At 50.5% G+C, this 15,644-nt stretch overlaps 1 pseudogene; it reads right to left on the bottom strand.

Moving 5' to 3' along the window:
- Positions 1–452: 452 nt before the first annotated feature.
- On the bottom strand, positions 453–10,564 carry LOC144252794 (helicase MOV-10-like; annotated as a pseudogene).
- Positions 10,565–15,644: the final 5,080 nt, after the last annotated feature.

Genomic DNA, 15,644 nt, shown 5'->3' with positions numbered 1-15,644 from the left:
CTGGGAGGCGGGTGAGGGGCATGGTCTCTAGCCTGGACTAAACTTAGAAACCGGTGGGTGGCTTCCCTGCCCACTGAGTTTCCTCCCCTGGACATGGAGGCTGTGAAGAGATGTGGCCCTGGACAGGGTGTGACAGTCTCACCCTCTTGCAGGTCAGCTTGGGGACACAGGAAGCTGGGGCCAAGATGAGGAGACACCATCAAGAAACTTTTGCATAGAACAAGATTTTTTGTTTTCAGAGTTTTTCTTCCTTCCCCTTCCCCCATAACAATGCTAACAAGCAGCTTGATGTGTCATTCTCCCCAGGAGTGGAAGGGTGGAATTGCTTGGTTGTAAACACCATCCCCCAGCCTTTCTGTCCCTTAGAGGGGCAGCTCAGCTGGGTTCTGGTTCAGGGTTGGGTGCAGCGGGCTAAGGCTTGTCTTGGTGTGAGAAGGCAGGCAGCTGTGTCTTCAGAGCTCATTCCTCCACTCGGGCTCCACTTGCAGGGACAGCCCCCTTCACTCTCCCACTCCTGGGGGAGGTAGTCATGACCATGGGGACCTAGAAAGAAAGGAGGTATGCTTTGTCTTCTTTACCTTCTCTTCCACCACTGTCCCCTGCCTGGCCCACCCTGGCCCAGCCATACCTAAGGTAGAGGGGCTGAGCTTGCTCAGATCTTGAAGTAAGTTCTGTCCGTTCTGTAGGTCCAGTTTGGCAGGAAAAGGACACCCTGTATACCCTCTGTTTTCTTTACAGAACTCCAGGAATCTGTGGGGTACAGAGGTGTTGGCACACAGAGCTGTGCAGGCCTGGATGAGGAGTACCAGCATAGGCTGGAGGCCAGGCCTGGGTCCTGCCACATCTGAGCTTTGGTTGCTCAAGCTCTAAATGTCAGCTCACTTACAAATACGATGGAGGTTTTATGAAGATTAACTGATCCTGAGGATTGAGCCATAAGCAGGTAGTAATGAAGATACAGCTGCCTAAGCTGGGGCTTGTGGCCACCATGAAGGATTACAGGGCAGGAATGCTCACGCTTTCCAGTCAGGGTCATGGCCCAAGAGAATGGGGTTGCCCACTATGATGAGCAAAGCTTTGGCCCAGGTCACAGCCACGTTTAACCTCTGGAAGGAAGAAGTGGTGGGGTCATGGGAAGGAAGGGCCAGAGGAAGGAAGAATTACTGCCACACCCACCAGCCCTCCAACCTTGAGGTTCTTAAGGAAACCCAGGTTAAAGTGCAGATCCAACTGCACAAATCTCTGCTTCACACAGTAGAGATAAAGACCACGCTGCGTTCTTGGCCTTGGAATTCTTCCACAGAGCCCACCTAGAAGAGATAGAGGCAGGGCTTGATAATAGGTGGGTTCAAGGGGAACTTAAGGAACGTCTGCCCCATGGCACTTGAGCTGCAAGGAGGGTACACTGGGCAATTGTCGATCAGTGGGTGAGTGCTGCTACAGGGGACAGGAGGCATTCTCTGGAAGCACAAGCCTCAAGAGTGAAGCTAACTCTGGGATCGAGCCTGTAAAGCCATCAGAACAAAGCAAACAGTGTTGCAAAGAATACAATAACTACAAACAGTGTTTCTGAAACTTTCCTGGAGATAATCAGCAAGTACTTGTTAAGACTATAGAACCTTGGGCCCTAACCCAGACCTCCTGATCAGAATTTTCCAAGGCAGATGTCTCCAAATCTCAAAAGAGTAGATTTCAGGCTTGCACCTGAGGAGCTGCAAAAAATACTAGTGCCCTGGCTCTGCCCGGAGATATCAGTGTTAATTGGCCCTGGCAGTATTAAAAGCACTCCAGGTGATTTTTCTCTGTACTAAGAGTTTCGAATCACCATCTCAGAGCAAGTGTTAAGCTACTAAGGGTGGAGATGAGGTGACAATATCACATGACAGGCGGGGGTAGGCTGTGGCATTTGGACTTCATTCTTAGGGCAAAGACCTCAAAACTGCCCAATCACAGTGACATGGGAAGTTGTTAAACATGCAGGCTTCCTGATCCCATGCCAGAACTATAAGCTGGAGCTTTGAGGAGCAAGAGGATGGGGAAAAACCCAGTTCTCTCCAAGGCAGTGGAGGTGGGACAGAGACATGGGCCAGACTGAAGCAGTGGCACAGGAGTTGAGGTCTCTGATTTTGGAAAAAGAAGGGTACAAAGAATGTGAGAGTGAATGTGAAGTAGTGTGTCACCTTCAAGTCCTTTATGTCATCCAGTCTCCAAAGCTCCCTGTCAAGTTTGGTGATGCAATAATGGATTTTTTCCACCTGGAATGAAGGGAAAGGCATCTTTCTCTGATGCAGTCACCTCAATTCAAGAGGAACCAGGCAGAAAGGAGGCCAGAGAGCTGGGGAGCAAAGAGGGAGGAGGCGGCTGAACTCTGCACTCTTCTGAGATATAGGGCCAGCAGAGGCCAGGGCTGTTCGAGAGGTATCACGTGGGGGAGGACCCATCCTTGCTGGGAACTGAGGGCCTTACCTGCTTCCAGTATGGTGAGATGACTCCAATGCTTCGTTGGCTCAGGCGGGATTTCCCCTTCTTAGAGGAAGGGGCCAGGAGCAGCTTCAGGTAGGAGGTCACCATGGCAGCCTCTTCAGGGTTGAAGAAGGATGGGCTATTGCACTCATGCTCATCTTTGCCCATCACACCATGAAAGATGATGGGAAATCCCTGGACACAGGGTTAGAAGAAACCCTCAGCTGGACTTCCCTGCTTCCCTTCCCTCCCACTCCAAAACCCTTGCAAGCAATAAGGAAGCTTAGGCCAAGGTGACAACTGGAGGGACCCCTGGTGTCCAGTCGAGCCTTTTCCTACCTTCAGTAAACAATCAAGATATGGGGGTGGGGGCCTGAGTCCTGCTCTGTCCAGCCTCACCTGTTGAGGCAGACCCTCTTAGCAGCAGAAGCACTCTCTATCCACCACATCTGCACAGGCCTGTAGCTCTCCATTGTAGTAGAGTTGGTTGGGAATGTCCAGGATGGTGGAATGGGACCTGAGAGGCAGGAGGGAGGGAGAGCTAGACCAAGGCCTGGATTACTTTTGTCCTGCCCTGAGGGGACAGGCTTTAGGCCCACACATGAGTGTCTTGATTCCTGCTTCCTTCATAGCAGGACACATTCACCTGCAAGTTCTCCTGCCAGGCATTTCACACCACATAAAGCAGAACTTGTGGGTCCATAGGGATCCAGTGACCAGTGAAATTATTATTATTTTTTCAAATTACTTTTAAAAACTAAGATTTGCCAGGTATGGTGGTGCATGCCTGTAATCCCAGTGGCTTTGGAGGCAGAGGCAGGAGGATGACCAGTTCAAAGCCAGTAAGACCCTGTCTCTAAAAAATACAAAATAGGCCTGGAGATGTGGCTTAGTGGTCATGTGCCCAGTTCAATCCCTGGCACACCCCATCCCTCAAAAAAAAAGAAAGAAAAAAAAACTAAGAAATTAGGGACTCAGCTTTCAATTTTGCCAAGGAAGGTCAGTATAAAAACAATGTATCACTTCCCATTACCCTTATTTGAGATAATATGTTAAATCCAAAAATAAAAGTAGTAAAAACACAATAACATTTCCTTTCTGCAACTGTCCTATTGGTACTCATCCAAGCATTTTTAATGTCTAAACTTATTCAGTAAAAGAAGTATATAAACAGAGTGTGGTTCTGTGTGCTTGTAGGTCCAGCTAGCTATTCAGGAGGCTGAGGCAGGAGGACTGGCTGAGGCCAGCCTGGGCAACAAAGAGACTCTTAAAAAAAAACAAAACAAAACAGGGCTGGCTATGTAACTCAGTGGTAGAATTTTTGCCTAGCATGTGTGAGAGCCTGGGTTCAATCCCCACCACTGCAAAACAAACAACCCTGCCTAGCCCTCTAATTTGATAATATTTTTATGAAAAACTATTCATTTTCTCATTTCTCCTTGGATTGCCTGGAAATGCCATCTGAGACAGACATCAGACACATCCTGGTGTCTGACCACCCCATATCTAGATAATCTCACTAGTCCAGAATGAAACCACTAGCTAAAGGAGGCCTCCGACCTTCCAGTCTATAGTCATTTCTGCATCACAGAGGCGCAGAGCACCAGGAATGCAGACCAGAGCCTCCTGCGCAGTGGGTGTGAAGGCATGGGCTAGCAGTGGAGGGAGATGAGGGTGTGGGCATACCTGTAGTTTCATAGCAGCTTGGTTATGAACTGAGGTGATGAACTTGGTCATAGCCATCAGGGCCCTTCTTGTACAGGGCATTGTAGGTGAGCAGCCGTTCCAGCAGCGAGTACCCCAGCCCATACTTCTGTGTCAGTGGGGACTGCAGCACAGGTCCCAGCTGTCGAGGGTCTCCAGCCAGTACCAGTTGCCCTCCTGGATTGCCTGTTTCCTTAACTTCCATCAGTCCTAGAAGGCAAGGGTGGAATGAGGAGAAAGGTACGTGATGGGATCTCCCCATGCAGGGTGGCACACCTGCACCCCACCCTGAGCCACTCACCTGCTATGGCCACCAGACTCTCAGGTTCCATGCAGTGGCCAGCATCATCAATGAAGATGTGTGTGAAGAGATGGATGGGAAACTGGGCTGATACCAACCTGGGAGGTGTCAGGCCAGGCAGGGTCATCCCCAGGCACCCAACTACCAAACCTGAATGCTCACCCAATCTGGTCCCTCACTCACCCACTGAGAACCCTTCCCCATCTTCCCAGCCCACTACACTTTTATTTACACACACACTCCCCACCTGCTGGCCATGATGAGTGGTAATTAAGACTCAGTATTTCTGCAGTTCCTTCTTGGCAGGAAACTCATACTCCCCCTTTTTCGCATCCCTGTTACACTAGGGCTGTGGATTGTGAAGCAACATGAGGCATCAGCTTGGCTCTACCCATGTCCCCCCTCACTTTGGCACTGGGCCACTTTATAGACAAGAAAACTGAGGCCCAGGGAGGGTTCTTACCCACCCAAAGGTGAGTAACCAAGTCTCCCTAGTTTTCTGGTTTACCCTTAGAGTCTCCCAGACATCTGCCATCGCTTGACCCTCTGCACTTCCCTTACCTTAATGTCCTCAGGTACCATGCGGATCTCCCTACTGGGGGCCAGGAGGCAGCAGATGGAGCTGGGAAGGTGGACCCAGAGCCACTGACAGAGAAGGTCAGCACCCGAGTTGGACGGAGCTCAGGCTAGGATGTGAGCTTTGGGCAAGTGCTTCACCACCTGAGATGCGGACAGGTAGAGTATGAGAAGCAGTTTCCCAAACTCTGGTGACTCACACTGGGGCAGTGCAGCATCTGCCTCCCACAGCCAAGGGAGGCAGTGATATAAAATACAAGTTCTATCCTGGAGCCCTGCTAGTCCAATTAGCACTTTGACGTGGGACAACAACTGCAATAAAACACACAAGTCTATGAATACCGAAATGCAAAAAGTCACTGCAAGAGCCACACAGTGCCCAACCTACCCAACAGTGCTCAACAGCCACACTGACTCTAGCTCCCCACTTTAAAAAAAATGTAGTTGTAGATGGACAGAATGCCTTTATTTTATCCGTTTATTTTTATGTGATGCTAAGGATTGAACCCAGTGGCTCACCCATGCTAGGCAAGTGCTCTGCCACTGAGCTACAGCCCCAGCCCTCCCCACCTCCTTTTGATGGCTGCTGAGAAACAAGAACTTTCAGGGAGATGAAGGAAATCAGAATTTGGGGAAAAAAGCTCCATCTGGGGGAGTCAAGGATATAGGTCCTAGGTTTATCCTCAAGCCTCACCTGCTTAATGGCCTCCACTAATGTGACAGTCTTGCCAGTGCCTGGAGGCCCAAAGATGATGTAGGAGGCTGAACGTGTGGTGTCCATAACGATGTGCTTTAAGGCCTGCAGCTGCTCTGGGTTTGACTACAGACTCCGGTCATACAGCCTGGCAGGGAGGCTAGGAATCCGAACTTCAACTTATCCAGAATCCCAGAGGCCTCTAGGACTCCATCCTCAAGCCCCACACTCCAACCAGCACTGGAGTCCCCTGCCCTCCATCTCACTTGAGCTTCACATCTGAGGGCAGCAGCGGGACCCCACGGGAGGCCACACGAAAAAGCATGGACCACAGCAGCCTGCGCCCTGTCAGTTCCAGGGCCCGATGCTGGACCCGCAAGGGCTGGCGGTTGAAGGTGAAGTTCACCTTGAAGGTCAGCCCATCCACAAATCGGCTCAGGAGGGTTTGGATAGGGAGAAAGGTAGAGGAGCTCCAGTTAGATGGGCCAGACAGTAAAAAGCCAGGACCTCCCTCCACCTCCTTCTGCTCCACTCCCTCTTTCCAAGACTTCCATAAAAGCTCCCTAGGAGAGGTAGCTGCTGGAGTAGCTCAGAGTTCCCTGGAAGAAAAGCCCCTGCCCTGTGCTTGGGATCCACTCATCTTAGGAGAAAGCCTCTCGTCTCCCCTGGCCTGAGGGAGAAGACTGAAGAAGGGTTCCCACAACACCCACCTCATGGAAAAGCTCAGTTTGACATGGTCCAGTTCCACCTTGTGCATGAAGCCCTTATAGGTGATGGGGTCCTCCTGCTGTGTCTCAGAGGACAGAAGGGAAAACAGGTGGTCCCCCCACAGCACTGAGGGGTGGCTCTCAGTCACACCAGGAACCTACAGGGTGTGAACGTAAGCAAGCTTCTGTCCCAAGCATGGTCACTGAAGGACCCAACCCCCAGGCTCTCTAGACCTCTGAGGGACGAAAACTGAGGCTCTGGCCTTCTAACCCAAGACTCAGAGAGCTGCATTTTCCCTGTCCCCCTTCCTCTCCCACCAGACAGGAGTTATGGGGAGAGGAAGGAGACAACCTTCCCCAGCTCCTCACAGGTGCAGAACTCCAGGGTGCTAGTTTAAGGCCTGGCAGCCGCTTCCCACTCTACTCAGCTGCCCTCTCACCAGCTCAGTTCTACTCTGCCTTTAAAATATTGTTAAAACTCATCTCCTGTAGTCATCTTGCCCTGATCATCCTTGTTCTCTCTTTCCCACCTGCATTTGTGTGGAGAAATTCATTCTCGTGGGTAATTCTGGTCTAAGGTACACACATTCAAAATCTGTGTGCTAGAAAAGGGCTTAAGAATTTTCCAGTCCAGCTCTATGCTTTTCAGATAAGGAACCTATGGCTCCGAGAAAGCAAGGATCTTGCCCAAGATCACACAGCCAGTAGTAGCAAAGTCTAGATTAAAACCCCAATGTCCTGCTCTGACACCATTTTGGGCAAAGGATGCCCACCCTACCCCTTGCTGACCCCTCTGGGACAGGAACCATTTCATCCTTCTTCTAGTTTGCCCTGTATTTAGGAATGGCCTATAGAGGTTGGCTGACTTGAGCCTGCCCTCCCTGAACCTGATCTGAGCCCCAACCTCCAGAGTGAGCAGCGTGGGGTTCTGGTCCACGGAGTCCCAGGTCATGGGCACCGATTCCAGGTCATAGTGCCGGATGTCGTGTTCCATCTGCAGCTCCTCCAGGTGCAGCAGCAGTCAGAGTTTCACCTCATAGTTCCTCCACGTCAGGGCTGTCTCCAGCTGGGCCCTGGCAGTGATGGTTGGGGGATGAAGTGGGAAGGGCAGGAAAGGGACAGGTCAAGCACCCCCATGACCAGAAGCATCTACCCTCTCCCATTTGCAACTAGGAACACACCAGGAATTAGAGAAGACCAGAAGGACAGAGAAATGGATTGGGTCAGAGGCCTTGAAGAAGGGAGCCCCAAGTCTTGCTTCCTCCAATGTCCTTGACCCAACCTCAGACCTGACTTGGGTATCCATGGTAGATCTTATGGCGGAAACATTCTCCCCCAGATCTTCCTTCCATGACTCACACCCTAACCTCATTCAAATGTCATTCTCTGTTCAAATGTCACCTCCTCAAAGAGGTCAGGACTGACTGCTCTCTGTAAAACATCACCAATTCATCCCCTTGTCCTGCTTTGGTTTTACTTTAGCATTACTTGAGTTCTTCAAAGCACTCACCACAATATGGAATGTACAAGATAAAATAAAAGAAATGATCAGTGCTCACTGTTCCCCACCATAATGGGCAAGGCCCATTTGGAACAGCACCTGGCAAGTGGGCATGCTCAGCAAGGGTGAACGAATAGAGCCTGGGAGGCTGGACAGACATCCAAAGCAACAGGCAGGGGCCAGCAGGGAGAGAGGACGGGAGTGGGGTACTGAGGGGAGGCACTTACTTGATCTCAGCAATCTCCTTTGAGGCAGTGAAGATACTTGTTCCCTGAAGAAGGATGGGGAGCAGCTACCTGAGGCATGGGGGTGGATAGTAGGTCCCCAGTTCCATACTTAGCTTCAAGTCATAGCCTTTAGCACTGCAGAAGTGGGGGGAAAAGCTGTCATTAACATTGAACTTGTCACCTTCAAGACTCTGGGAATGCCCCTCTGTGGAGGATGCACAAGGACCCCTGTGATGCCATTGCCAAAGGGTGGTCGGCAGCCTCTGCCCAAGGACATGGAGCTCACTAGCTCATGTGGCTGCTCGGTCCATGGCTGGACCAATTTTGGAAAGCCCAATACTTGGAATATTTTTAAAAATATTATTTATAATACATTTTCATTATTAAAAAAGAATCTGGCAAAAAATTATAATAACATTTTTACCATCCTGAGACAGCCAATGTTAATTTTTTGGGGCATGCAGGCTTCAAGATTAATTTATATTATATATATATATATTTTGTTTTGGGGTACCAGAAATTGAACCCAGGGGCACTTTACCACTCAGCCACATCCCCAGCCAGCTACTCACCGGGGCCCAGGAGGCAGGGCAGCTTCTGGTCACCATAGTAGAAGGCAAACTGGGGTGTCCAGCAGAAAGGGAAGAGGTGACTGAGGGTAGCAGATTTGTTTCCTCTGTTCCGGAGCCTCAGGGTCAGCACCTCCTTGTGGTTCAAATCCAGGCAGATAAGGAGCTGCTCATCTCGTGCTTTATGGGGCCCCTGGACTTCCACGTCCACCCCATGCTTCCCGTGAAGATACTCAGCCCTGGGGAGAGTGGGAGTCAAGGGTGGGGGCCAGGGCAGGAGGGGCCTGGGCTGGGGGATGCCCTGGGGAGAGTGCCAGCCATGCTCCCACCCACAGCCAAGCCCCCCACCTGCTTCCCCCATTCCTTAAGGAAGAGGCCTCCCCACAACCTGAGCAAACTACTCTTTTCTTGGTTAGACAGCCCCTTCCCCCATGCCCTGAGCACCCCTCACAAGCAAGTGTGTGTGCACCAACAAACACACACACACACACACACACACACACACGAACACACACCTGTCATAAAAGTTCTTGGCTAGCAGTGACTTGTGGTGCTTGCTGATATCTGAGCTCAGCTTCATTCTCCTCTTTTCTGGGAGCCGCGAGTCAGTCCAGTGGTCCAGTTTGAAGAACCTGACCCGAGTCTTGGTGACAGATTTGCCTTGAGAAGCACTCAGACTGAACCCAGAGATTCCAGTGTGTGACCACAGTGCAGCCTCTGAGGCTCCCAGGGCAGCCTAGGGGAGGGGACAGGTCTCCCAAAGATGAATGGGCACTACCCAGGCAAAAGAGGGAGGGCACAGTGAGTCAAGGTGAGGGGGTGTGACCTTGCTACCTGGGCCGTTACTGCACCTCTGGGAGCCTCGCTTCCCTCCGTTATGAAATGGGAATGGCAGAGCTGGGGATGTGGCTCAAGCGGTAGCGCGCTTGCCTGGCATGCGTGCAGCCCGGGTTCGGTCCTCAGCACCACATACAAACAAAGATGTTGTGTCCCCCGAAAACTAAAAAATAAATATTAAAAAATTCTCTCTCTCTCTCTCTCTCTCTCTCTCTCTCTCTCTCTCTCTCTCCCACACACACACATCTCTCACTCTCTCTTAAAAAAAAAAAGAAATGGGAATGGCAAGGCTTGCCTCTTTTAAAGGTTGCTGTGATCCTCACCCAAGATAGTAGCATTGCAGCAAGCCACTTAGCCCAGCACCTGGCACATAGAAGACCTCAGTAATAGTGAGTGATGGTTAGTATCACATAAAGTTTGGTTGCACTAAAGTGAGAAGTGCGAGGGGAGTGGCAGGAGGCAGCAGAGGTAGGCAGGGCCCACCTTTCGGGCTGGGGGTGCGTAGGCCCTTACCTGATCTTGAAGTCGGGGTTATAAACGGTTCGCAGCTGCTCGCGATCTGTCTCCATGTCCAGTCCTCGAACGACTAGGAAGCACTGGACCGTCTCCCGGAGCTGCCGGCAGCTGAACATACTGGGCATCGCAGTGGCGGCTGCTGCCCAGGCAGGAGGGTCTGTGGAAATGAAACTGAAAGTCGCCGCCGTGGCTGGAAGTTGGCGGCCCTGCGATGAGGGTGCAGAAGGGGGAAGCTCCCTACCTCTGACCCCCTGCTCCTGCAAGCTCCCTTTCCCCTACCAGGCTTCCCTCCGCCGTTCTTTCCCTACCTGAGCCTTCCCTTTGGTCTCTTCGTCTTATCCCCTCCCTCTCTTCGCATTAACTCTTTCCTAAGGAGTCTGACCCCTCTCTCAGTGCCCTCCCCTTACCCCAAGCTCCCTCCCCTGGCTTCCAGCCAGTATCTGAATGTGGCCATCGCCAAGGGCCCCTAAACAGCCCAGGAGGACCTCTGAACCTCTGCTAGGGATACTTCCTAGCACTGGAGGCTACTCCCGCCCTCCACAGCCTCAGGATTTATTGAAAAGCAGAAGTGCTTTGGGTCAGCTGCAGCTAAACTAGGGAAGCTCATCCAGCACCTCCCAGAGACTGGCAGAGACATAAACCAGCACTCCAGCCAAGCGGGAGTCACGCCCCCCTCCCCCATATTCCCTGCTGGGCTCAGATGCAGGGAGGAAGGCATGAGTCAAAGAAGTTTGGGGTGAAAGAACTAGGAGTCTCTGAGATAAAGGTGCGTATATGTGGGAGAGAGGGACAAGGGGTTCTGCCAGGATGAACAGTCATTTTCTTCACCCCACAGGCTTCATTATGTTGAAAGGCTGGTGATTCTTACCCTTGAGCCACATATTTGGGCACTTAATTGCACTCCAGTCTGTATTGCTCTTTAATTGTTAGTAGTATTTAAGTAAGGGTTGCCCCAGTCATCAAAATAAAATTAGGTCCCTGAGAGCAAGGTACTGTTATGTTAGGCAATAAATGGTTAACAGCAACAGCATGAGTACCAGGAAGAGAAACTGTTTAGAGGAATAAAGGGGTGGAGTGCTAGGAGCCACAAGCAAATAATATGATGCATGGCACTTTCGGTTGTAAGGTGACGCCAGCTAGCCATTGAGATGATATTATTATGTTAAGATTTACATTCATATGGAAATTGGACTCCTGCTGTTCACCTTGGCCTGCTACGCGACTCATGTTATGGGACTCCTGGAGAGTTCCCATTGGTTGGGGAAGGACGGTAGGAGGGAATTCCGGGGGAGGTGGGGGGGGCCGGTTACGGTAGATGCCACCACGTGGGTGGATCGGCTGGCTTGTCTGGCGCCTACGGGGATTGGCAGCATTTTCAAAATAAAGTTTTGTTCCTGCTTGAGTGGCTCGTGATTCGGTGCCCAGCCAGGCTGCAGCAGTGGACAATCAGCCACTTGAAAAATTGTGCTCTATATGTGTAATATGAAATGAATTGCATTCTACCATCATGTATAACAAATTAGAATAAATAAATAATTAATTTTTTTAAAAAAAGAAACACTTAAGGGGCTGGGGTTGTGGCTCAGCGGTAGAGTGCTCACCTAGCATGTGTGAGGCCCTGGGTTCGATCAGCACCACATAAAAATAAGTAAATAAAATAAAGGTATTGTGTCCAACTACAACTAAAAAATAAATATTAAAAAAAAAAACGCTTAATAGACCCAAGCATATATTACCTTATAAAATTTAAGAAGCCACGGGTACTTAAATTTAAATTTAGCAGTTGATGTTTCAGTATTTTAACTTTGCAAATTAATTAGATGTCTCCTCTAACAAACACATTCATAAGTGTTTAAATCTAATGTACCCATTTTTAACTTAGGTTACCCATGAAAACTAAGGTATCAAATAAATCTCTATAGTTAACACTTTAACTCACATATTCTTGACAAAGAAAAATCCTTCAAAGCCAATGGACATTTCACTTCAAATATTTTATAGAAACTAGTATTTGGCTGACCACCTAGGAAAACATGTAGGTTATTCATTTCAAAGACATTATTCTTACCCATGTAAAATGATGCTTTAGAAACTAAAATAGACCTTGGAGGGCAAGGGCCAAAATATCGGCTTTTTTTAACAGTACGACCCGGACATGAAAAGCACCGTGCAGTTGGGAACGTTAGGAATAGAGTCCATCAGTTTCGGTGGTCGCTGGACTCACAGGCTCAGGGGCCTCTCCTCCTCCGTGGGGACAGACTCACTCCCACCATCACACTCTTGACTGTTGCTGCCTAGGCCTCTACAAAGGAGTAAGTTTCTTTCCTAGTGTATTCAGAGTTAACCCTTGAATAACAGGCCTCTGAATAAAAACAGCCTAAAGAACAAAGGACTAGAAACTCCAGTTGGACAAAAACAGGACTAATCAGAACAAACTATCTCACTTTAGGTGTGTGGGACCAAAGATGAGTTCACCAGAATAACGTTGAGCTGAGGAAAAGACAAAAGCTTAAAAAAAAAAGTCCCCTCCATAAGGAGTCTAGTAAAGGAGCCGATGGAACATCTGTATCCCTTCAGAGTGGACTTTGGGATCAGATTAGAGTCAGTCCAGATATTTAAAGAATGTGGGAAACCACAGGTTTCTCAGGAAAAGGGTCTTCAGGAAAAGAAGACTTGTGCCCATGGGGATCTTTCCATCTTCCTTCCCTGTCCGTGGGCCTACCTCCGTTTTGGCAGATTCTGTAACTGAGTTTCCCCAGGTACTCCATGCCCCTTACTGGAGGTTTCTCACACACCCCAAGCCCTCCATGTGCCCAGTCCCCCTTCCTGAGAAGTTCCTGCACACCCAGAGCTCCCTGTGTCCTCAGCTGCCCCCCTTTGGGCAGTCTCAGGTCTTTCCATGGCCTCTAAGGGGACAGGACATTCAAGCAAGTTGGAAAAACAGCTTTAGGTTCTCTTTGCTTAAATGTGTCTGAACTAAAAGCAAGGTTTTAGTTTAGCGCAGTCCACCCAAAGTTCCACCCCACACAGACACAGAGATCCCAGCTGAGCCCCCTGCTTGTGAGAAACACACGCACCTGTGTCCAGATCTAAAGAATGGACTGGGACAGAGGCACAGGGAAAGCAAGGCATTAGTGGCAGTCTTGCAAGATCAGTTGCCTATTGGTCAGGGACACACAGATTGGCCACAACCAGTGTTTTCTTCCTAGAGTGCAAGTTCCCTCCCCCAGTTCCCTGTTGGCTGAGCACTCTGGGGTGCACAGTCTTCCCAAATGTCACCTGGGTTTTACTGTCCCCTATTGGGTTATTTAAAAAAAATTTATCTTTAGCTGTCCCCACCTCCCCTTGTTTTCCTGTGGCAAGAAAGTCCCCTTGGATTTAGTGCCTTTTGGCAGAGTTTAGCTCTGTTGGTCAGGTGGAGGGGGCTTCCTTCTCACCTCCTGACTGTCGAGGGGCTGTGAATCTTTACACTCGGGTATTAACTGCCTGTAACTTTCCACCCTGCTCTTCCCTCCAGCTGCCTGTCTTACATCCCAAGTCATTTTACATTTAAATGCTAAATACTATGTTTTGAAAATGGGCCACAGGACTTTCTATTTCTCATACATAGTCTTCCCCACTTCTTACACATATAAGAGAATATATGTTACCCACTACACAAGTCAAGTAGAACACCATGGAGGGCTGAGATAGGCTCTCACACCCCAGTCAGCCACACTGGCTCTCACTCTCACTTGTGGCCACCTGGGCACCTGGTCATTCCTGCCGTCAGCCAGCAGCACCCAAAGGACCTGCTCATGATAATCGCTCTAAGACTCAGGAAACCTGCTGTGGTGGAATCGAAGACAGAAATCAATCTGCAGATCGTTGGGCCAAACACTAACAGGAAAGAGAACACACTGAGGGATTCTGTTTATGTGAAGTGCAAAGAGACACATTAATGGTGGTGACAGGGGTCAGGATGGGAGTCATGTGGGTGGTGCTGGGAGGGGCCTGTGGGGGCTGCTCATCACCTTCTGCTCTTTAGTCTGAGTGCCGTGGCACAGGTGTGTTCTGCCTGTGGACGCACTTTTGGCTGTGTGTGTATATGTGCACTTCCCTGTGTTACTTCAGTTTTAGTAAATAGTAAATGCACAAATCCACTGGATATGTTTAATTTCCTGCAAACCCTTAAATGACCCACAGCTTGACTTTCAGATGCCCAGAAGGTGAATCTGTCTGTCCAGTACCTGCATCTACACGCCAGACCTCATGCCGCAAGGTGTCATCCAGACCCCCATCTCCATGCCATGGGGAATTATTCAGAAGTGGATCTCAAAGCCTTCTTACCACTGCTTTTCTGTGCAAATGGAAATGGCATCTGGGACCAAGCTCCTGGGTCCCAAAATGGCATGAAGCAGCTGACCTCACCCAGCACAGGGGGCAGAGGGTCCAAACCAACTGAGGATATGGAGGCCACAAGGACAGGAGAGCTACTGACCCAGACCAAAAGTATTTCCAGGGTTGGACTACCCACTCCCCACCCTGGGCTGGGGATGGAAAACACCCTCACTCATGCCAAGTGAGGCTCTAACACTGTACTTCATCCCCAGCCCTGTTCTCAGGGTTAGAATCAGGGGGGAAAAAAGGAAACAAAAAACAACTTGCAGAAAACAAACATTTTTCTAGTGTTTGGGAAGGAATCTGGGTCACTGTTGTGTTACTGACTCGTTAGGGAAGTTACTGTCCCTAACCCTCCCACCCTCCTCCCCTCCACAGGCTCCCAGATGCCTTGGAGGGACCCCAGGGAAGGTTGACAAAGTACCAAGCCCTGGTGGCCCGTCAAGCTCTCCTCTTCTCCAGCTGCCAGGCCACACGCCCGCCCTGTGAATGTGTTCTGCAGCGTCCGCTCAGCCAACAGCAGGCTGCTGGGTCTAGGTAGCTCCTCATCCCTGTTCCTTCCTCCAGAACAGAAAAGGTCAGGCCCCACAGAGGGCACAAGCACCTCCATCCCCACCCCAGTTGGGGGAGGAGAGAGGGAGGGGAATGAGAAGGAAGGAGGGAGGGAGAAAGAGAAGAAGAAAAGAAATACACAACAGTGGGAGAGAGGCAGGGCAGGGTCCTGGTGGGCCTCCTGGGTGAGCCCCAGAGAGGGGAGCCTGGGCCTGCCTGGGAGCAGCTGTCCCACAGAGCACGAGGTTCAGTCCCAGCCAGCCTGGGCGGCACCACCCTGCCCCCCTGGTGGTGAGCTACCTCTGGGCAACAGGTCCTTCTGCATCCTCCTTGAGGGCAAGGAGGGATGAGCCACTCCCTATCCTACCCTGGCAGGCCCAGGGAGAGCTGCCCCCGTCCCCCGCTCCTCATACCAGCACTGCCTATCAAGAAGGGGCCAACCATCTGCCCAGGACAGGCCCAGGTGACACCACTGTCCAGTTCTGCATTTGTCCCAGACACAAGCATTCTGTGTGGTCACTTACTCTGTTCCAGGCAACAGGATAGAGGAGGGTGGTGGAGGTGGTCCATGCAGGCTGGCTTGGCCACTTACTTGGACTGGACTGGCCTGAGAAGAC

The sequence above is a fragment of the Urocitellus parryii genome, unplaced genomic scaffold (assembly GCF_045843805.1).
Source record: "Urocitellus parryii isolate mUroPar1 unplaced genomic scaffold, mUroPar1.hap1 Scaffold_59, whole genome shotgun sequence".
Taxonomy (NCBI): domain Eukaryota; kingdom Metazoa; phylum Chordata; class Mammalia; order Rodentia; family Sciuridae; genus Urocitellus; species Urocitellus parryii.
This window is presented reverse-complemented; position numbering and strand designations above follow the sequence as displayed.